The sequence below is a fragment of the Mytilus galloprovincialis genome, chromosome 12 (assembly GCF_965363235.1).
Source record: "Mytilus galloprovincialis chromosome 12, xbMytGall1.hap1.1, whole genome shotgun sequence".
Lineage (NCBI taxonomy): Eukaryota > Metazoa > Mollusca > Bivalvia > Mytilida > Mytilidae > Mytilus > Mytilus galloprovincialis.
The window spans coordinates 21,817,892-21,838,795 of record NC_134849.1 but is presented as its reverse complement, the minus strand read 5'-3'; positions in this window follow the sequence as shown (position 1 = coordinate 21,838,795).

Below are 20,904 nucleotides of genomic sequence, written 5' to 3'. Positions count from 1 at the left end.
ATTTTTAAAAGATCTTCAACCTAGTAAATGTATAATATGGGTTAATTACGTCCTCATCAACTGTGATTGCTTTAGTGAACAACACTTAAGCTAGTCTAGTAGGATTTGTTAGGTGGACAGGAATTTTTAACCAAGTATTCCTACATTTTCCTACATGTCCTAACAAACCCAACACGTACTATAAAAAAAAACTTATAGTTAATATCTTGCATATTTATGTGAAATTTTTCTTTTCTTTCAGATAATGTATGTAGACTTTTTAGAAAGTTGCTTTGTTCAATATAGTAAATCACATAATGACTGGTTATGAGGGTAATAGCAAGTTTGTTGTACCTTTGGTACTAACTATTGCTCTCGCTCGGCTTCGCCTCGGGCAATAGTTGGTATCTCAGGGATACAAATTTGCTTTTCATTTTTAAATTTCCTTTTGACAAAACTTTGAATTTTTTGAAAAAAATAAGGATTTTCGTATCCCAAGCATAAATTACCTTAGTCGTATTTGGTATACCTTTTTGGAAATTTGGATCATCAATGCTCTTCAACTTTGTACTTGTTTTGCTTTATAAATATTTTGATATGAGCGTCACTGATGAGTCTTATATAGACAAAACGCGCGTCTGGCGTACTAAATTATAATCCTGGTACCTTTGATGACTATTGCTATATATTACCCTCATAACCAGTCATTATGTGTATAATAATCAATTGCTATGAACAATTATTTGATTTTATGAACATATATCAATCTTTTTATGACCAAAAACTCATATGGTTTTGTTTTATGCTAATAAAATTTATTTTATGAACACATATTTTGATTTATTGAATATATATTTTATGTTTATTTAATGAATGTTTATTATCTATTTTGAATTTATTGAACCATAAAAATAATTTTTGACTCTTCACATTGATTAATCCGCGAAGCGGATTATGTAAAATGTGGAGAGTCAAAAATTAGTTTTATGGTTCAATAAAATCAAAATAAATTATTGCTATTCATTATAAATAAATTTCGATCAAAAATAAGGCTCAAAGAACTTTTCATATTTTTTATATTAACAATAACAACGTACACACATGTTGGCGTATGAATACACAACGTCAGAGTGGGTATGTCGCCATCAAAACTGACAACATTGAAAATAAAACTAATAATTTTAACTAATCAGAAGACAGTAAAAACACCAAATTTATTTATTAACAAATATCCGTTTTTACGAACAAATATTTAATTTTATGAACATATGTTTTGTTTTTGTGAGATAGCAACCTTACAAAAGGTTATAAAAAGGACATTCAGTCAGTCTATAAATGATATCTAGCTCTCAATTATTCCAAGTGCACACACATTGAGATTTAATTTCAACAGTGTTGGAAGGATTCGATTGGCTCAGTCTCTGTTTTCTGTATTCATTTTTTCTTTTCGTTATTTTAAGTCTTTTCGACAATTGTCGTGTAAGCCTTAGTTTGTCTTTATTATATAAGCCTTACTAATCATAACTTAATGATTTTGTAACAGCTTGAAGTGCTCTTTTATTGAAATCATCGACACATTGTTTTACCATCTAAATATAAACAATTAGGAGATGTGCTATGATTGCAAAAGAGACAATTATCCACTCATATTCAGCTGAAGTGTATGAAAACAATTATTGGCTACCGTGAGGCAATCATCAAACCCTACCGTATAGTCGGCTATAAAAGACCCAGACATGAAACATGTGAAACAATTCAAATGCGAAATTACAAGTATAATGCGTAAATAAACAACTTGCGGAAATATGACAGCGATGTATCAACGACAACCACTGAACTACATGTTTCTAGCTTGGGGATGGCACATAAAGAATGTCACGGAGTTAAACATTATTGTGTGCACTGAACCTTTCCCGTGAATGGAACAGTTGTAAAAACAGCACAAAAGAGGGACAAAAGGTACCAGAAGGACAGTCAAACTCATAGAACGAAAATAAACTGACAACGTTCCAACATGAGAACAAACCATAAAAAAATGAAAAGGGCTCAACTCATCAAATCAGAAACACAGACCGGATGTGGCAGGATATTTATAAATCCCTAAATACAAAAACGAACAGATTTTTATCCTTCGAAACATATTCGAGCAAACAAATGAATGGAGGGCAGCTTTAATAATACTTTTTATAGACTTCGAAAAAACATTTGACTCAGTCCGCCGCGAGAGTCTATGGTATACCATGAAGAGCTACGGAATAACAGACAAGATCATAATAACCATAAAAGAGATATATGATGGATTTAAGTGTTCCGTCATCGAGCAGGGAGAACCATCAGAATGGTTTGAGATAAAATAAGGAGTAAAACATAATCATGATAATGTCAGGTTTTCTTTTCCTTCTAGTCATAGACTGGATCATGCGGGGGAAAAAATGCAGACAAAACCAGAGGGATACGATGGCACTTTAATACTAGAAGATCTTGACCTTGCTGACGAGATTGAACTTCTTTCCTCAAAATTTAGCGACCTTGATGAAAAAACACAGAAATAAACAACTGAATTTGAAAGAGTTGGAATGAAATTTAACCCCAAAAAATGTAAAACTCTGAGATCCAAGCAAACACATAGTAAAGAGTATCAGTATACGACCAGAAAGTAGAAGATGTAGACAAGTTCACATTCCTGGGAACAGTCATGGACAAAGAGGGAGGAGGAAGTTGTGACATCAAAGAAATACAAAAACGTACACTAAGTACAGATATGATAGCACTCACAGTTTGTGTAAAGCTTAACACAACTAATGAATAAAATCATGTATCTATGAATAAAAAGCTACTTTAGTTATGTTTGATGTATGGTATCTATGTTCATAATAGACTCATCATAGATACCAGAATTGAAATTTTATATTGACACCAGATGCGCGTTTCGTCTACAAAAGAGTCATCAGTGACGCTCGAATCTAAAAATCTTAAAAGGCCAAATAAAGTACGAAGTTGAAGAGCATAAGTTATATGTTGTATTGCAAGTATTGTGTATAGTATATTCCTTATTCTAACATGACGTCATTCAAACGCTTTGAGTACACACCCGTGGTAAACATATTGTTTGGGCTGTTCCAATCTTGCTCCCACGTCATATGCTTTTTTTACGAATGAGCTATCCGACGTCATAGAAAGATGACGCCATAATATAAGCATTCTACGGGAAAATACACGCTTTTGAACGGGAAAATCATCACAACAAGGAAACGTAAACAAAAGATGCTAAAATATATTATATAAGTCATTTTATGCATACAAATAAGGCATATAAGTACAAAAATCATTTAGATTAATCTAAATGTATCTTAGTTTGTTATTGTAAATAGTTTGAGCATGTTACTAATTCAATTTTCACCTTTCTTTTACGTCAATTTAATATACGGTGCATGTCTATTACAAATTCATGTATTTGGTTTTGATGTTATATTTGTGATTCTCGTGGGATTTTGTCTGATGCTTGGTCCGTTTCTGTGTGTGTTACATTGTAGTGTTGTGTCGTTGTTCTCCTCTTATATTTAATGCGTTTCGCTCAGTTTTAGTTTGTTAACCCGATTTTGTTTTTTGTCCATGGATTTATGAGTTTGAACAGCGGTATACTACTGTTGCCTTTTTTTAACAGTGCGTTTATTTATGGGAACGGCAAATAATGCCTTCAACTAGAGTGCTCCAAAACAGTTGCCGTATTTGTCCTATTAGAATCGAAATAATTCATGGGGGCTAGAATATTTCGTGATTTTACCACGGATTGTCCCTTTATGCCGATATTTTACCCCTCGCGATCGCTCAGGGTAAAATATTTGTCATAAAGGGCCAACCCGCGGTAAAATCACGATATATTCCAGCCCCCATGATTAATTTCTTAATTATATTCATGCATTGTGGTTTCCATTTATAAAAAAGATAACAAAGGAGTTAACAAACTCATTAGTCGATGAAGGCCGTGGGGAAAATGAGAATCTACGCAGAAAAAAAAACATTGTACAAAAACATCATAAGTAGGGACTAGGTAATACAAACACCAACATAAGCCAAAGGTTGATCTCAGGTGAACCTAACGATTAGCAGTTCCAACTCAGAATAAGGTACCAGTTGTATCAACATATTTTTTAAAACAGTAATAGTACAGGGCAAACAAAATCATTAACAACCTTAAACAGTACAAGCATAAAAACGTATGATTTAAATGCATAAAAAAGTAAAAGGCTTGTGTTGTTAGTTTAATGTCCGTTATTGTTCCAAAATATTGCGAAGTTATGGTAAAATGTAGTAATTAAAACTGAATTTTATTGTGCGTATTGTTATACGTTTACTTTTCTACATTGGTTAGAGGTATAGGGGGAGGGTTGAGATCTCACAAACATGTTTAACCCCGCCGCTTTTTTGCGCCTGTCCCAAGTCAGGAGCCTCTGGCCTTTGTTAGTCTTGTATTATTTTAATTCTAGTTTCTTGTGTACAATTTGGAAATTAGTATGGCGTTCATTATCACTGGACTAGTATATATTTGTTTAGGGGCCAGCTGAAGGACACCTCCGGGTGCGGGAATTTCTCGCTACATTGAAGACCTGTTGGTGACCCTCTGCTGTTGTTTTTTATTTGGTCGGGTTGTTGTCTCTTTGACACATTCCCCATTTCCATTCTCAATTTTACAGAAAAGTGCCATTACATTTAAAAGGGGTTGAAATTGGTAAGTAGTAAATCTATTTTATCGTTTGTAATTGGTCGATGCCACTGCTAGCGGATTTTTAATTCCCCGAGGGTATCATAAGCCCAGAAGTCAGCCCTTCTGTGTTGATTTGAGTTATCATTGATATGTTCATACTAATAAATTTACTGTTAACAAACTTTGAATTGTTGAAATTCTAGTGCTATTCTTCCTCAGGAATAGATCACCTTAGCTATATTTTGCAAAACCTTTAGGAATTTTCCGTCCTCAATGCTCTTCAATTTCGTACTTTATTTTGCCTTTTTAACTTTTTTAATTCGAGCGTCATTGATGGGTCTTTTATAGACGAAACACATCATGTCTGGCGTACATATAAATTTCTATCCTAATTTTTTTAATGAGTTTATTTAATCGATAAAAGAACCGGCCTACAGTCAAAATGTGTACCGATTTACTAGAAATAAAAAAACAGCACCCGTACCCTATATAAATCAGGAGATGTGGTGTGATTGCAATGAGACAACTGTCCACCAAAGTTCAAATGAAGAACTTGTAAGGTACGACCTTTAATTACCACCACGGTTTTTAAAACGGAAATAAAGTTGTAGTAATGGTTTCCTTTATTTTGAATCCATAGAACTTAACCTTGTAAATTGGTGATGTATCTTGGCGTTCGGAAGAACTCTGAGAACAGTCGGTACGGAGTTCACAAATGCATTTAAAAACACGTGTACATGAGTTTTCTTTTTAAAGAATATTTATCATTTTGTAAACTTTTGCTTTACTGTTATTGAATAGTTGTCGATCGTTACTCTAATTCGATGACACATATTCCTAAAATTACCTTAACCATGACAATTCTTTTTAGAAATTAATAAAAAAGAATCATGGTCTTTTTAATGGATTATATGTTATCGTGATATTTAGTTAACCATTCATACGAGGAAGGTAAAACACAAACTCGAGAGACTTTGATTTATGGGCTCGCATCACCCCTTGAAGCCAAATTGTCGATATTTAAGACCTTTTAAGTGATAGGGGTGAGATCTAACAAATAAATTGACCCCGCCTTTTAGTTACACCTGCCTCAAGGCAGGTGCCTAGGCCTTTATCAGTCTTGTGTGGTTTTCTTTTTATTATTGTAACTCAATTTTTCGTTTTTGTATTGACGTTGATAGATATATTACAAAATATAAATTAAAGCCGTTTCCTTTACATGGCACACAACCGCTTCGAAAGTAATATGGCTTTCAAATATGTATCTTTGAGCGTTTATGATGAAGGTAAATACAGAAAAAGGCTTTGATCTCTTTAAATTTATGGAGTATTGTTTTATAACCTATTTCTGTTAATAAAAAAAACATTGTTTTGGTTTGATGGCTTGTCATACAATGTATGTATATAATCTGGGACATGAAATATGTTGGTTATCTTTTTTGTATTAGTTAATATGCGCAACTATTGATATAGTTTATGTTTAATTAGAGATTATAATTCCAAAGTTCATACCTCATATGACATATTACGAAATGACAAAGATAAAAATCAAGGTGAGAAACAAAATCTGAGGGAATTGAATCACATACGAAGGGAAAGAGAATAGGTGCATCCACAAGGTAATTGTTCCTTTCTTTGTTCATATTAACTGCCATACGATTCTGCATGCACTTTCAAAATATCAAAATCAAGAATAAGACACAATTCGGTACATTTACAGATCATACCACTGTTTTGATATAATTAAGATCTAAGACTATGAAAACATGTAGCAGTTGGTTGAGACAGGGTCACCTGTTAAGACAAGTCTATGCCAGTTTTTCAGTGAACTAAAAGGGAACTAAAATAATTTGAAATGAGTTATGCCAATTTTCACTAAAAATGAGGGTTTAAGTATGCATAGTAGCACAATGTGTACTTTATGTAACTTACAATAATATGGGATATTTTAAACCGGTATTAAAGTTATAAACACCTTAGTTGCAATTTTTAAAGATTTCGTTTAAGTTATATTATTTGGTCAAACATATTTAAGAAGAACATCATCAACAAAATTTATGTTACAAGTAAAGTTTTTAATTTTCTATGAAAAAAAAAATTAGTTCCTATCAATAAGCCATGTCCTATAAATCAATATTTATGGTGTTTTTTATATAAATTTACTGTTTCAAAAGTATGATTTTTTTGAAATTCTAAATATTTTCTTATCCCAGACATAGATTACCTTAGCCGCGTTTGGTAAAACTATTTGGAATTTTAGGTCCTCAGTACTATTCAACTTTTTACCTGTTTTGCTTTATAACCATTTTCATCTGAGCGCCACTGATGTTTCTTATGTAGACGAAACAACGTGCGTCTGGCGAATATAATTATAAGCCTGGTTCCTTTGACATTTTTTATATAACCAATATGTTTTCAACAACAACATGATAAACTGATGTAGTTTCTGATGAAATAGAACTGTTCGTAAAATTGTGAGATGTTATATATGATATTTGGTGTACACTCCTTTATTTTCAATTTTCAGTAGTATTGGACAACTAAGATTTCCTCCCTATGAATGACATTGAGTCTATTTTTTTCAACGTGTTCATGTATTTTTAGATTAGTATTGAATCCTATCATGTAAAGAAAGGTGAAGAAGTATAGACTAACGACAGTTCTGGGTGAGTATTAATTAAAAGTTATTTTACAGGTTTTTGAGCGTGCTTTTTCTCAAGTTTATCAATTATCTAATATTTCTAAAATTATATTATAGTTAACATGACCTTTTCGTAGATTTGTTTTCTGTTACTTTCTGAAGCCTGTGCATTCCTGTTTTTTTCCGCATGCTGTTTGTTTCTGCAATATTGAATTACTATATCATTTATATCTTCTCCATAATTTGCCTATTTCAAAATTTGGTATGAGCAGTGGATCTTCCATATATATAGATACTACTTTTAAAACTTATTTTTACAACATTTTAGCGTTATATAGGTCAGTAACATAATTTTAAAGATAGTAACATTGACCAATAAATATATATATATATATATATATAAAAGTGTGCATGTGTACATTTTGTCAATAATTCATTTTTGAAATAACATGTAAATGCAGAGGAGGGACGACACGCAAGGTGTCGTGTGCATAAAAATTTATATCACGTGACCGGAAATCGGCTTGTTTACCGTTATGTGATTAAGAGATTAGAGACGACTTGTTTGACATTTTGATGAGGTGATAACGGTGATCAATGATAGTGAAAGGTGAGTTATGTTTGTTTATGCCCTCCAGTTATATAAATATTTTAAGGGTATATTATCGAATTAGTGTAAAACAACGATTTTTGTAAGAAAATGAAGAGTTTAAAAAGGGTACTATCGGAAGCCATTACATTTTTCTCTCTCAGCCTCTGGACCTGATGTCAATTTTTATAGTCGCACAAGAAAACCTTAGGAGACTTAAAGTTAAAAATTTAACATGATGAAGAACATTCATAAAGAATTTTAAATTTCAAAAGGTCTCCTTAAGTCTCCACATTTGACTACACAGTTGACCACGGAAAATTCCTTATTTTTCAGTTTTTTGCTGATGATGTATGAAAATTTCAAAGTGAAGAAAATTAAAATAACGATTTAGTTGAACAACCCTAATCACACTTACCCTTAAAATAAAGAAAAATCTATAGGTCATGTGTCATAAGACAACAAAAAATGTGCATATAGCTTTAAAAATAATTTTACATGGTTTAGATACATGTACAGATGCAGATTAAGGGGGGTTATATTAAAATTGATACATAAAATGATTTAAAAGTATCACTCAATACACTGTCTTTCCATGGGTCTCCTTTAAAAAAAACTGTAAATAAAGGTGTTACGTGTTCATGTGCATGATGTATGTTATCAAAATGAATAGGGACATATCCATGTATGCGGTCAACCCCCTAAAAACTTTTTTAATTCACAGACTTGACTAGATTGATAGTATGTCGGTATTTTTTCCGTTTCACAAGTTAGAATGATGTCTAAAACATGCGATGCCAAAATACAAATATTAATTTCTGAATTTTCCAAACAAACTCAATGTTGACGACTTGAAATATAAATAAATTGAATTATGATTGGACGTCTATAAATACTTGTGGAAACCGGAAGTGGTTTTTTTCTCAATTTTTTAGAAAACTGATGTGGAAAGGCCTCTCATTGTTCTCTGAACCATTTGTTTTAATCTCTTAGAGGTTTTCATATATCTTCATTTCGTTGATTTGCTTTATTGACCTTTTTTTCAGGAAAAAACAAGGACTATCTGCATACAGTTGGGGTCGAAAGTGCTAAATTGAAGCTTATGATGTTTGCAGTATTTTTAGTGACCAAAACTGTAATGTATACAATAAAAACGGCCAAACTAATCTAAAACATGTCGAAAGATTTCCTCGTAATTAATTTTTAAAATGATGGAGTATAAATCAATCCTTGTGAAGAACAACACCCAGGACTGCGAAGCCGCAATATATTTTTATCATAGATATGACCCAGTTTGTTTACTATCGTCATCGTCAAAGTTTGTGTCAGCCGGTTCATCTTACTTGCATCGCTGTGAAGATAATTTCAAGTTCAAGATTCAAACAATTAACCAAAAGTGTAAGAAAGTAGTTGTTGGTCCTAGAAAATGGGTACAGGACACTCACTTTGATATTTCCGGTAAAGAAACGGTGATTGAAAGTAATTTAGACGACCATACATTAGAAAAAACAATGTGTATAAGAAAAATTAATGTTTCAAAAGAAACATCATTAGATGAAGGCAGAAACCTCTACGAAATACTTAAGCTAGATTTCAAAGAAATTCGAAAATTGGATAAAGAAAAGCAAGATCAAGAAATTAAAAAAGCTTATCACAGAGAAATCCGTCGTTGGCATTCCGATACCGCAGGAGAATTAGGTGATGATGAAATGGCACACGAGGTAGTAGCTGCATACGAAATATTAAAAAATCATGAACGAAGGGCTGAGTATCATAACAAGGCTGATTTCACCGAAGGATGGCTTTCAAAAGCTAGGTGGCGATCAATTTTCTGGCCCGAATGTGATACTGAGGAACAGATATGGAGGTATAGAAAACGGATAGCTTTGCTTTTCATGTCACTTGGTATTAGCATTTGTGGCGTAGCTTCAGGAACATTGATGGCAGCGTGTCTGGGAGGAGGTGCTCAAAGTCTTATGAGGACAATCAACCGCAAGAGTATAGAAAAAGGATGTAACTTTGAGGACTGGGCAAAGAGTTTATGTATTGGATTTATTGCTGGAGCAATAACAGGTGCAACTGGTGCTGAAATAACAAATGGAGGTGCAACCATTGTCAGAAATGCAAGTTTAGCCTCTGGTGGAGGAGCAGTATTCTCTATTGCCGCCGACGCTGAAAAAAAATTCGTTGATGGTGTTGATGTTACATTGAACGAAGTTTTATGGCATGCTGGGACAGGTGCGATTATAGGGGGTGGAACTGCTACAACCGTTGGGGCAGTTGCTAATGTATCTTCTACCAACATAGCAGGACAGATGGCTCCAAGTTTAAGGGGAAGTATATCACTGAAAAAAATGACTAAATTTGCTCTAACTAATAAAGCTTCAGAGTCTGTACTTGGGTTTACGGCAGGCTTACTTGAGGAAAGACTAGACGACAACAAGGAAAACCGACCAATGGGTGAACATGTTACAAATCTCGGAAAACAGTTCGTAGGAAACGCTTTATTAGATGTAGGTATCGGGGTTTTGTCTTCTACTGTCGGTCATATAACGAATAAAAAAAATGATGGTGTCAGTTTAAATGTTGACAGAGCTGAAAGAAGGTCCCATACAGAAAAAATATATGGAAGTTCAGAATCAGCTCATTCCTCAAGCATCATGTCATCCAATGCTGGTATTAAAACCAATTTATCCAGTTCTGACAGAATAACTCGTTCAATCAGTTCTAACAAAAGATTCCTTTCAGCGAGTTCCAGCAAACGAACCTTTTCAACCAGTTTTGTCAGAATTTCTTATTCAACAAGTTCTACCAAAAGAAACCATTCAATGAGTTCCATGAGAGGTACCCATTCATCCAGTTCTGACAGAATTACTCATTCAGCAAGTTTAAACAAAAGAAACCTTTCATTGCGTTCTATGAGAGGTACCCATTTATCTAGTTTTGACAGAATTACTCATTCAGCAAGTTTAAACAAAAGAAACCATTCGTTGCGTTCTATGAGAGGTACCCATTTATCTAGTTCTGACAGAATTACTCATTCAGCAAGTTTAAACAAAAGAAACCATTCGTTGCGTTCTATGAGAGGTACCCATTCATCTAGTTCTGACAGAAAAACTCATTTAGCCAATTCCGATGAAGTTACACATGTATCCAGTACAGACAGAATTAAACATGCAGCCAATTCTGACAGATGTACCCATGCACCCAGTACTGACATAATTACTATTGCAGACTGTTTTGATAGTTCAACAAGCTCTGATAAAGTTACAAATGTCGGTAATTTGTGTAGTCATAGCGATTCATTTTTAACTGACAGTGAATGTAGGAATCTAGACCAAGAGCCATGGTTGAAATGGGATAAATATACGGTAAAGGCAAAAAACAACCCTCCTGGACCATCTACAAAAATACCATATGTCACCACATTATCTGACCTCCCTGTACAATTAGAATGTGTCTCGGCCACATACGCTCGATTTAAATATTTATCCAACAAATGGTTTACACAAATGATAGTTGAATTTAAACTGAACGGAGATGTTCATGTGAAAAAAAACAACTCGAAGTGGGTCTGCTATAAAAGTACCAATAGATGCAAAAGAAGTAAAGGTTTACTTCCAAGTTATGCGATTTTTTAAAATGTGGTATGACGTAAAAAAGTGGAATCGATTTGAAAACAAATGGCATGGCGAGCCTCATAAATTTAGGTATGAAACGCCTCCGGAACAAAGAGTTTTCACGATTGGTGGTTCGCTCTTTTATGAAGGAGTGATTAAAGTTACAGATGAACGGCATGATGATGTTAAGGACATGTGAGAGTAAAATGTTACAAAGATCAATGTGTGACTTTAGTTTTGATAAATATTTGTATGGAATTTTTTTAAGTTATTGAACAGTATTATTTCAAATTTGTTTTATTTCTCATTTAGGGTCTAATTTGGTCTCTAACAAAAGGGGGCAAATCATGACAATAATTAAATTCATAGCGTTAAAAGATGAATTATGAATACATACACGCATGCACCTTAACAAGTTGGCTGAAGGAGAAGAATCTTTAGCCAAATAAATGGAAATTTACCAATGATCGTATTTAATTAAAATATATTTATTATTATAAAAATCAATATGTGATAATACTTGTAAGTGTAAAACACAATTATTTGATAAATCTTATCAGTTCCGAGTTCATAATACAGTGACGTGTAGAATATTCACCTTTGATGTAATTTAAAAGATGTCGTTATGATGTCGAAAACTTCCTTTGTCGCACACAATTTGTATTTATTCTATAACAATATAAAAGTATAAATTACGCAAATAATCATCTTTGTAGAATACACCTCTTAGCAAAACCAAATATCTATTCCAGTAGACCTTTGTGTGATTTCTAAATATCATGTGTACTTGTTTTGGGTTACAAAGTATAAATAACTTCAAGTCTTAATCAATTCACAAGTATCTATCTATTTATATCAGTCTACCTACAAGATTTTGGAGTAAAATGAAAATTTAGTTGTCCCAAGAGACTAATCTTTGACCAATAAGCGTTGGTATGAAAGATAAGTGCGTCAGAAAGTTAATTAGTGTTTCAGAAGGATTAGATTTAATATGTCATGGGAAAAATAACCAGATGACAGGGAAAAATTGTTAAAACTTGTAAAATCTGTATTATTCGACACCTTTAAAAATAATAATCCGAAAAGTTACTTATATAAGCAGTATTTTAAAAAGCCTCGTTTTCAACATTACTTATATAGGTAATTTCAATTATTACTTGTTTAAGTAAAACCCCTGACTGATAGATGTTAACAAGGCATTGCCAGTTTGTTTTTGACTTATCAGTTTTAATATTCCTTTTGTATCTTTCGGAATTATATTTCAGAGAGATTTATAGCTTATTTTTTTTTCTAGATTTAATCTTGAAAAAAAATGTTACCCTTGGTAAACTTTGTTGGTAATATAATCGAATTTTGTGCAATTAATATAAAAACGAGAGGCGTCGACAGCTATAAAAGTAGGTTTAATCTAACATTTTCTACATAAGAAAATGTCTGTACCATGTCAGGAATATGCCAGTTGTTGTCCATTCGTTTGATGTGGTTGAGCTTTTAATTTTGCCATTTGACAAGGAACTTTCCGTTATGAATTTTAATCGGAGTTCTTTATTTTTGTTATTTTACATTTTATCAAAATGTTAAAAAATTCTTGATATATTTTCTCTCGATTTGAGACCAAAAAATACTTATGCAAACATAACACAGTGGTCCGAGTCAGCCTTTTCCAACCATTGTTTTTTTTTTAAATTCAAAAATCTTAACAGGGAGCTTTAATAACTATCAATATTTTGGGCTTACTTTTTTAAATAAATGCTCTTCTGACTCATAGTATTAATTTTATATTGTAGATTTTCTTTAATATAACCATTGATAACTAAATGCAATTCTGACAGCGTAATTTTGACTTCGACATAACACTGTATATGTATATTGACATCTTTTCAATCGAGCTTCTTTTCAGTAGCCACGTAGTGTGAATAGTCCAACCATTGTGTCACTAGCTTTGTACCACTGAGGTTGTGTGGTAGAATATGCATGTGGCAGCTTCATTAGCCTCCGATCTTTATTGACTAACATTGTCAGTTTTTCTACCGATAGTTGTAGGATTTTCCCGGGCATTCCGGTTTCCATCACAAAATAGCCAATGGTGTTAAAAGAAACGTTAGACGCAACAATCAATCAAGCAATCTATATTTACTTCAATCTCAAGAAGACATTTTTAAATGTGTTCGGCCGAAGCACCTTTATTCATGTACTTCCGTTACAGGAACTCTTGAACTGATCGCGAAACATTAGAAAAAGTGAGGTTCATATCAAATCCGCAAACAGGCTAGAACTTGTAATAACAATAGACCCATGATCAATACTCGAAACTGTATGGTGACATCTGAATTCTTGCCTAAAGCATGGGTGTGGGAATTTCTCGCTGCATTGAAGACATGTTGCTGACATTCTGCTGTTGATTGTTCTATGGTCGAGTTGTTGTCTCTTTGACATATTACTCATTTCAATTCTCAATTTTATAGATGACAATCGAGAATTGGATAGGTTTAACTATTTTCTAAATGTATTATGTTTATAGGTATATATATGAAAACGAACAAAGATATTAAAGATATTTACAGCTATTGGTCGTCGTGAGGCTTTTAACAATGAACAAAGCCAATACTGCATAGTCAGCTATTAAAGGCGAGGACATTGCAAGTAAAGAACGATTCAAACAAGAAAAACGAACGGCCTATTTTATGTACAAAATAATGAACCAAACAAAAAAAACATGTCCAAGTTTTGGTAGATGTATTTCAATGTGTATCCATATGATGAGTTTAGCCTTTATCAACATATTGTTATAGTTTGTTCTTATGTTAACGTTGTACGGTTAGACTAATGTATCGTGTTACGGGGACTGGTGGGCGGCCGCTTACATGTTTATTCCCGCAACATTCTATATGTGCATGTCCGCAGTCAGGAGCCTGTTAGAAAGCGGTAATTGTTTGTTGTTTGTTGCTGTTGGTCATATTTTGTAAATGATTTGTACAGTATCATTATGATGCGCTACTGTATCAGGATTATGAAGGGTTGAGCGCCCATTCACATGTTGAAACTAACCACCTTCTGTTTTACGTGACGGTCCCTAATCAGGAGCCTGCAATATAGTAGTAGTCGTTTATTTCGATACAAACTATTTGTTTTTCTGTTATTTTTTGTATGTAAATTATTCCTATGCTACATTTGATTTTCAACTATTTTATGTATATAAAAGAGGGACGAAAGATACAAGAGGGACAGTTAAACTCATAAATCGAAAATAAACTGACAACGCCTGGCTACAAATGGAAAAAGATAAAGACAAACAATGGAACACATGACACAACATAGAAAACTAAAGAATAAGCAACACGAACCCCACCAAAAACTTGGGGTGATCTCAGGTGCTCCTGAAGGGTAAGCAGATCCTTCTCTACATGTGGCACCCGTCGTGTTGCTTATGTTATAACAAATCCGGTAAAAAGTCTAATTCGGTAGGTCACATTCATGAAAGAGAAGGGGATTGTAGTTACGACGTAAGGAACATATCAGATATCATTTGTGAAACGTTTATTCCATAACGGTCAACTAACTCGTGATGGCGTCTGTAAAATTTGCGAAGGGATGATTTCAGCTTCACCATTTAGAACTTTTGGCTTAATAGCTTCCTTGTGAACAGCAACCCTCTAAGATAATCATGATAGGAAATGCAAGCACGGGAGTTTCGTATCGATTGGGAGATATATACCACGTATGCATGTGCTGCTGGAATGTTGCTACATGGAAATGAAAAGTTCACTATTGGAAAGCTCTAATCATCTCTTTTGTCGTAAATTTTTGTTTTCAACCGACCCTCATTGTCAATTTCTAGATGTAAGCCAATATATGAGGCCGACTTAGCTGTATCTCTATATCCTTTATCTCTAGTTCGATGGAATAGATGTGTTCAACATAGTCACCAAATTTTGAACTATTTAGTGAAAGAACGTCATCTAATGAGAGGAAAGTACAGTTAAAGAATTTCGCTAACTTCTTATCTTTCTTCTTAAGAAGATCCTGTATGAAGTCAGCCTAAGGAACAAGTCAGCAAGAAGATGGGCACAATTGGTTCCCATTGGAATACCGACAGTCTGTTGAAAAAAACGTCATCCGAACGTTACAAATATGTTGTCAATCAAAAAATCAAGCATTTTGATAATGTCAGTTTCAGAAAAAAATTTGTTTGAATCAGAGTGATCCTTTACAAAATCCTACTTTGTATTTACGTTGGTCATTCTTTTTTATAAAACAAAGCAATACCAACTCTTTCAATTTGTCTTTTAGTTTGGAATGTGGAATACTTGTGTAAAGCGTAGAAAAGTCAAAAGTTTTAATACTATTGCAAGAAAAAAATGAGTTAGATTGTATGTACCCTAAAAGATCTTTGGAATTTTTAAGTATCCACATCTGATTCACGCCACCACTAGAATAGGCAGTTTCACAATAACTTTGAAGCCTGTCTTTGATTGTTGATAAAATAGATGTTAATAATTTAGAAACAGGTTTCGTGGAGCACTTGGAAGACCCAGCAATATACCGTTCTTTTCGTAAGAAAACTTGTGTAGTTTTGGTATCCAATACAGTTGAGGAAGATCCAGTTCTTCATCTTCGGTTGAAAATCCGAAGATACATAGAACAGACCTATGATTATCCAGGATTTCCTCTTTGGTAAGTTTCGTGAGGGTATATGTTGAGTTTCCAAGTGAAGTGTCAATACCTAATTAGTTTATCAAGCAGTTATTGTAATGAGTTTAACACACACAAACGATATTGTTTGGGGCTTTATCTGCGGGGACAACAACATATTTGTCATGGAGGTAGGATAAGTAGTTTGCAACCTTTATATGCCGTTAGGTTTTTCGATTTAATTATTTCACATTCCTCATTTCGGAGTTTCTTACGTGTACTTCATTTAAAACGCTCAAACCAAAAACGTTCAAATGCCAGAGATTTATATATCAGATAAACTGACAAATTTAGTACCATACTAAATATACCAATTATGCATCAATGATTTTGAATCTTATTTTCTTAACAATTTCCTAATTCATCATGTTCATCAACGAAGAAATCTTGCATAACAAATAGAGTATGCATCATGTGCTTATCAGACCACTGACTCCTGATAGTATGGTACTCTCGGGGACTCTCGACCTGCCTAGGTACCGTCCGACTGATATTGTAATTATTTATACCGTAAGTTGGGTTATTTTGGTAGAAGTTTTATTTTTGTTTTTGGTGCCTCCAATGAAAGTGCCAAAATTTAACACACGAAAATAAAACGGCCAAATCGAGTACTGGTACGACAATAATTGTTTGGGGAATTATTTTATGTTATTATATCTTTCGTATATTTCCCATAATTCTAAAGATAGCCAATTCTGGAAATAAAATCCGGGTATAATTTGACAACAACACTATATAATCTTAATATTCGGAAATTGGTAAGAAAACACAATATGAATTTGTATTCACATTTGTCATAGTATGCCAGACTTTTGCTGATTAGACACTGTTATTAGTAATTAGAATATAAATTTCTTTTAATTAACATGTACTGCCAGAAACATAAGAATTAAATTTAAATCATTAATTGTTAATCTATAACATGTAGTTGCAATACAGATAATGATTAATGATTAAGGGTGTTTGTTTATTCCATGATGGCTAGATGTATAGGCGAAACGTTAAGATCTCACAAATTTCTTCTATTGAATAAAAAGGATTATTAGAAGTAATACACCAAAGCATTTGTCATAAAGCTAATTTTATTTATGTGAAGTAGGTAGGTGACTAATAGATCCTTGAATTCCTTGGTACATACATGTACATGTATTAACTCAAGTTGCGGTTATGTCATGTTTATTCAGCACGGCAAATCGATCACATCACAAGACATTCAATCAAATCAACAGAAACAAAAATAATCTGTTATATTGCAAAAGAATGAACATAAGCTTGGATTTAACCCTTCGCTCCCCCAAACAATTATCGGTCAGATAAATAACATTATTTGATAAATTTAGTATATGTAAGAGAATGATAATCCCTTGCTTCATGATAAATACTCGCTAACGCTCGTACTTAACCATGAAGAAAGGGCTGATCATTCTCTTACAAACTTAGAATATTATAATGTGCTCAAGGCTCAAATGATCCCTTGATTGGTTTTATTGAAGAATTTGTTTCATTGTCAACATTGTCAATGTAAACTAAATGTTTATTATTGATGCATGACTTCATGTCTTAGCATTTCATTTATGATTAGTTTTAGTGGCATAAGGACTGTTTTTTTTTTTAAATTTGTGTAATATTAAAAAATGCGTTATATACATTAGGTGACCAAGAGTACAACGAATAGATGGAAATAGATGTTTCATGATTGTGAGTATAAATGTAAATCATGTAATATTTTAGTGAGAAATAAAGGCAACAGTAGTATACCGATGTTCAAAACTCATAAATCCATGGACAAAAAACAAAATCGGGGAAACAAACTAAAACCGAGGGAAACGCATTAAATATAAGATGAGAACAACGACATAACACTAAAATGTAACACACATAGACAAAATCCCACGAGAATAACAAATATAACATATATATATATAACATCAAAACCAAATACATGAATTTGGGATAGACAAGTACCGTGACACGTCTTATCGCAATGTGAATTTACACTCAAAAATAAGAGAAAACAAACGACACAACGTTATAATGTAATACACACAGAAACGAACTATAATATAACAATGGCCATATTCCTGACTTGGTACAGGGCATTTTTAAAGGAAAAAATGGTGGATTGAACCTGGTTTTGTGGCATGCCAAACCTCGCACTTTTATGGCCATGTGATATATAACATCAAAATGACAACACAGGACTACAATATAAATAAATTGGAGAACACAATTGACAAAGAATCACACGAACAACAGCCAACAAAAGGCAACAAGTTCAAAATTTTAATACGCCAGAAGTGTATTTTGTCCACACAAGACCTACGTGTGACGCCCAGATACAAAAGTTTGAAAGCCGAAATTATCCTTTTCTATTTGCAGTATAATTTTTTTTTTAAATTTTTTATTTTAAAACTAATTTATTTCACAGTCTAAAAAAGGTTTTTAAATCAAATACTATTGCATTAAGCATGTTAAGTGAAAGAAATGTTCTAATAAAATTTCTTTATTTTTTTTTTGGATATATTCAAATTCCTTTTGTTTGTTTTTTTTATTTTATCGGAATATTGGAATATTCTTCCCAACCATTCAGTAATCAGAGATTTGGAAAGCTAACGATTTAGGTGATTTTGTATTTGAAGACTTATTTTAGTTTTTCTGGAATTGCTTTGATATTGTCAATTTGTTTTAGTAAATTGAATGTATTAATATAAAGATAATGACAATTGAGGTACACATTTTACTGCACTAGTAAGCTTCAACTTATTTCGATTTCTTTGTTTGTTTTACAATACAATTTTTAGTCCGATTCAATCACTGAGATAAATCCTTTCAATCTGATAAATGTAATTCGGGGCAGTTGTAACTTATTTATAAAAACTCTTTGTTTTGAACTGTAAATAGACCCAAATAATAGGGTAATCCCTTAATAATAACATGATTTACATTCATTCTTCACAATTAAGAGACACCAAATTCGACAATTTCACTGGTCGAGAGCACTTTGCTATATTCTAAATATTTGAGTGTGACTTATACATGTTATATAAACTATAGATTTTTTATTTACAAATCAATTTCAATGGGTTGAATATATATATCAAGTAACATACAAAACATTAAATCTAGTTACAAATAGCACCCCGTATAACCCCGATACAAATGAAACCGGACGTTGACGCGTTCGAAGCGATAATCAGGACAATATTTAGGATGACAACAATTTGGAATGCCTCTCTAGAACTTATTTGAGTATATATAAATATGTCAATGTGCATGCTAGTTTATTTATTCAATTATACAATTGTTGTTAGTTTTAGATATTGCATAGAACGTTTGATAAAACTGATAGATGCAAAACGCACAGACATGGTGCAATTTCATACGTTTTATGAGATAAACAATGCTGAATATCTTTTCGTGAATACATCTTTGCGTATTAATACCTTAAGCAATAACAAATAACTATACTTTGAATTACTACGTGCCTTCAAATGTTCCCTAGAACTAAGAATAAACGCAAAATCATAGTAAATAAGTTTTCTCTTACTGTATTGTTCGTTCCACTAAATGTGGCGCGTTCGTTGTGCGTTTTTAAAAAATCACTGTACAGTTCGTTGACAAAAACCGTCACAAATCACTTTCTTGTCAAGGTATTCGAGATGATGTCGGCGACCCTTTTTTCTGTATTTTATTGTAAATGTTTATACGTTAAATTAGTCAAAATAGTTTAACTTAAATCACCAGTCACCCAAAGCCAAAATTGCAGTGTTTAACCAGCGTACATCTGATAGGAATGTTTCTATTGAAGTTGGGACTTTCAACGTTATTCCAGATGAAATGAACAGTTAACAAATATATTCCAGAGGAAATAAAGTTTCAAAAAGTATAAAACAGTCATTAAAACATTAATGACTTCCTTTTCACAATTTGAGGCTCTTCAAAATGCTGATGTTGGTCCAAATTCGCCTACACGAAAGCAGACATAGGAGCTCGTTGAACTTAGTTTGCCGAATGCCTTAGATGGCATTCCAACTGCTTTATCTATGGATGTTTTTTTTTTTTTGTTTTTTTTTACATATAAAGCTTTTTAGATGTGGTGTGATGGCCAGTGATACAACTTTCCACCAAAGTTTAAATGAAGTGGGTGAATAAAGCAATTATTATAGTCCAATGTACAATATTTAACAGTGAGGAAAACCTATATCATATAGTCGGCTATAAAAGACACCAATATAAAAAAATTGTGAAAAAATAAAAACGAGAAAACTAACGGTTATTTATTTATAACTTATGGATTATTAATCAAAGAATAAAACATATGACAGATCTATATAACCTATGTTATACAGGCCCACGACGTAGGACCGACACGAAAAAAATGCGGCGGGATCAGACATGTGAGCCATCGACCCTCTCCTTAACCTGGGACACTGGTGTAACAGCACAACTTATAAAAAAAACCATAAAAAAACCTGTACAGTTGCAATTGGCTCAACTCAAAATGTCGGTACAAGGCACAAAAACCATATACATAAAATATCGACAAAGGAGTAATTGTAGTAACTGATAGTTATTTCAAAGCGAATTAAAACTGAGAGGTAAATCATGTGTATCTAAAGTATTAGTCAGTGATTATGTTCCAGACCGTATGAGTATTTGGACCGTACGCGTACGGTCT